Below are 4,508 nucleotides of genomic sequence, written 5' to 3' on the forward strand. Positions count from 1 at the left end.
ATATAAATATATCATATATTTAGATAAAGGTTAAGGTATCAAAACACGTCTAAACGATAATATAATTTTGTCAAGTACTTATCTAAACTATGCAGGGTACTATCACCCTTGAACTTAATTTTTTAATGTTAATATTTAGAATATATGTGGTGGTCAGAATCTCTACGACCTTAATTAAATGAATCCTTTTTAGGAAAACATAATTTCGTAGGTGACCCTATTATAAGAATTATTCATTCACTGACTGGGAATCTTCGCCACTTCACTTCAAAAAATGAACTCCTTAGCAATATTCACTCACCACTGTCTGCTCTTCACAAAAACATCTTTAAGAGCCTGGTAACCTGACAATGTTTTCGTTTCCTTGTTTTTGGGATTGGATTCATCGGGTCATTCAGACCATTCTGCTCAAATTCCTTACGTTCATTTTCACTCCATTTACTTCTGTTGCAACTCGAACCAATGATTTGATAATCCCTGATGAGATTATAACAGAGATCCTGTTAAGACTGCCCCCTAAGTTGTTGTCCAAATTCACATGTATTTCAAAATCATGGAATCAATTGATTTTCTAGTCTTGATTTTGTGAAAAACCATCTCAAGTTAAACAAAGAATGCAGCCATTATACAGTTTTATATCCGGGGATGAAAGGAAATTTCAATGTTTGTTCACTCCGTGCCCTGTTTAACAAACAACAATCCGCTGACGAGCTATATGACGTGGATTCTCCCACTTCATCAGCTATCGTAGTTTGTTCTGCCAATGGACTCATTTGTCTGTTCAATCCAAGGGAGACATATATATGGAACCCTACCATTAACAAGTGTAAGAAATTACTTAATTTGAAGTGGGGTTCCTCTTTCCCTGCCAAATATGGTTGTGGATATGATGAGTCATGTGACATTATAAAGCTCTATTTATCGGTTATTGTCTTAATTCTTCTCGTCATCTGGTCAACATTTACAGTTTGAGGACTGATTCTTGGACTACAGTCCATGAGCAGTTTCAGGGCATATTTCTAATTAATCGTTCGGGTAAATTTGTCAATGGTAAGCTTTATTGGGCTTCATCATCTACTGGCATTAGTAATTACGTCATGCGCAAAATTATTTCTTTTGACTTAGCAAATGAGACATGGGGAAGCTTAGTTATTCCCATTGATGGAGAAGTCAATTCACATTTTAGACTAGGGGTTATTGGAAGTGTCCTTTCTTTCCTTTATACATGTCGTCTAGGTGCTACTACTTCTGATGTCTGGACTTTGAAGGATTGCAGATTTTGGAAAAAATTGTTCACCATCAAATATCCTCAACTTGTTTCGCTATATATATTTCCTTTACAAGGTTACACATTCTCTATGCATTTTCACCAATCAAATAATGGTGAAATTTTTATTTCGGTTACCCCATTTATCATGATATTCGACGGTTCAACCAGAAAACTAGAGCACAGTATCGAAGTTGAGGAATGTAATCCTGTAGAAATCTATGTAGAGAGCCTTGTTTATCCTCTAATGATATCTGACCAGGGACATCATTAGCCGATAACCTGTAAGAGTTCTGCTTAATGTGCTCTTTTTGCACTCTTTTTTTTTTTTTGGGGGGGGGGGGGGGGGGGGGGGAGGGGGGTCAAATACAAACTTGAATATAATTTTTTTCCTGATAAGGTAACAAAACATATAATATAAATGAATCCTTACATCATATATGCTTGTATCGTGGTTCGAATATCAGTTAACTTGTTAAAACGAAAGAGCTTGTAAAGAACACAAAGCAATAAAGAAAAATAAATGTAACTCCGTGTCTTTCGATGCATTTGCTTATGTTTCCAAGAGCCACAGCTACCGCTCTGAGATTATCCGTGAATGACAAAGTAAAGCATGGACAAATAAGTAGACTTAGTATGCAAGAGAAAAAGATATACTTGTTAAATTGCTTGGAATATACAATGTCTCTACAAATAAAAATGGCAGGCTATTTATCAGCCGCAATAGTGAGGCCTCCGCCAATAAGAAAGTTCTACCGTCGCCCTAAAGTACTAGAACCAAAGATCAAATGCCACGTGGCAGTGCCGTTGGTTGTGCCAGCAAATATTCCTCCTGCAGTGTCAGATTGGTATGAGCTCGTCCATGTACCTGTGCCTCATGACATTTCTCTCCCCATCTATTTTTTCTTCCAAGTTATTTGGTAGAACTTCACATTATCTCTTTCCTAGGCACGTTCAGAAGGATTATATGTTTTCAGAATTTCATTTATCAGCAAGACCTCTCTGCCATGTGTTCACCCATTAGTGTGCCACGTACTCAAATCAGTTTTTCTCCAATGCAGATATATTGTTATGCAGTCGTAATAGATGTGACCTATGGCTAGGGGGCTGTCGTAGCCACTAAGATTAGAAATCTACAGGGAACTTGTCGAAAGTGATACATTCTGATCCATAAAATCTTGTCTTTCCTTACGGAGTTGCGTTTTGGAGATATATTGGAAAAGTAGAAAATGAGAGAAAAATTAGTCTATGGACAGTTAAATTAAGAAAAAGTCGGGAAATGGCAGAAGCTGCCTCCATTTGGCAGAAAATGCAAAATATGACGTTAGATAGTTGCAAGATGGAGTGTTCATTGTTAAGACTAAAGAATGGCCCTGGAAATTGTTATGGAAGACTAAAGCACCAGATAAAGTCGCTTGCACCAGTTAAAGTCGCTTGCTTCCCTTTAAGCATGTTTAAGGCAGGATAGGCTGCATAAGATAGGATTTATTCTTTGCAGCAGGAACGCTTAGCTGTTATAAAATTTAAATGTATTCATAATTTATTGTTTTAAAATAGTGGATCTTTTGCGACTAATATGTTGGATTTTCTGAACTTGCTAGAGTCTTTTGTTATGTAATTTGGTCAAGTCCAATTTGCGTAATCTTTCCAGTACCACTAAGCATTAATGTCAAAATTTATAACATTATCGAGAAAGAAAAATGTCATCCAAATGGCGCTCGTGAAGCACTCTGGAAATAAGGGGATAAAGAAAAGGGACCGTATATCTTTGCTCCTTTCTCTGATTGGGATAGAGACCACCAATAGACTTGCACAAGATGGTGGATTGAAAAGGGGGTTTGAAATTCGCCATGGAAGAAGAGGAAATATAGTCACATCTTATCTATTGTTCACTAATGATACTACCATAGATTAGACAATTTCGATAATAGTTTGGCTAAAAACTCTGTCTACTTGATGTACAAATATATGCAACTTAGATCCTGTTTAGATTGGCTTATCTTAGGTGCTTTTGAACCAAAATATCTTTTAAGCACTTTTGCTTAAGTCAAAGTAACAAAACATAAGTCAAATTCCTAAGTTAGAATTCCTTTCTTTGTATGTTGCAATTTTTATGAGCACGTATTATTTTATCGCCTAAATGTTGGTAATCTGTAACTTCCTCTCCCCTTCTAGAAGAATGTGGTGTTATGAGTCTATCTTGAAGTAAGAAAAATTGTGTTTATTTTTTACTAGATCTGGAAGGGTTTCATTCTTTTATACCTTGGTTGTAAAAGCAGAATCTTCTTTTCTAACATATTCTTGACATCGCCTTGGCGAATTATCCAGAGATGAAGTTTTGTACATTATTCATGAGATACGCTTGACTTGTTGTTTTTCGGGTTTAGTAAATTCTGTATTTTTCAACAATAGCTTCAAACACATGTTCAAACTAACATATAAGAAACCAAATAATGTTGTAACTCTGTATTCACAACTTTTAACTTCAAAAATAAGTTTAACCCAACTTATGAACATCAACAAAATGGAGTTCAAAGAACTTTCTAAAGATAGCAAAACTAAACATTTAGAAAGAGACACTAAATTCACAGTGTGTCCTTAAGGATCAATTGATCAAGTTTCAAATGACGATGGCACTAGTTTCCTCTTCTTCTTGCCTCACTATCCACATGAAGGAGTGTTTCTATATTTAAGCACAAGGATTTTCCTTTCTCCCACCAATGTGGGGAAACACTCATTTTATAAAGTGAACATACATTTCACTTTTCCTCCACTTTCTTTTCTCCATTTCCCATTCGCATTTCAATTAGAACCCAACATGACTTACACCTAAAACTTATATGAAATACTTAGTCGAAGAAGTGCTTCAACATGCCACAACCACTACTTTGACTCCTTGTATACAATTATTAACTCCACGTAACTTTATCAATTTCAACGCAACTTATCCTTTTGGAGCTAACATAACAAACTATGTGTAACACCCCGCATTTCGGGCTAGAACGAAAACCATCGTTTCTATGCGTAGATGATCCAAAAGCCATACACCCTATGCAAATTTGGCATGTTAATTAATTTTTTAGTGTGAGAACCTATTTGAGCATGAATTGAGATTATAGAGCTCCCTAAACCCAAGGACGAGTTGAAAGCTTTCCTATCGTTAGAGTTTGAGTGAGCGTCAAAACTTGTGTCAATTTTAATCGACCATAACTCATAGTATATAATGAATTAGAAGGACTAC

The 4,508-nt window shown here is 35.9% G+C and overlaps 1 pseudogene; it reads left to right on the forward strand.

The window, feature by feature from the left end:
* Positions 1 to 350: 350 nt before the first annotated feature.
* LOC124888803 lies at positions 351 to 1,541 on the forward strand (annotated as a pseudogene).
* Positions 1,542 to 4,508: the final 2,967 nt, after the last annotated feature.

Source organism: Capsicum annuum, chromosome 11 (genome assembly GCF_002878395.1).
Source record: "Capsicum annuum cultivar UCD-10X-F1 chromosome 11, UCD10Xv1.1, whole genome shotgun sequence".
NCBI classification, from domain to species: domain Eukaryota; kingdom Viridiplantae; phylum Streptophyta; class Magnoliopsida; order Solanales; family Solanaceae; genus Capsicum; species Capsicum annuum.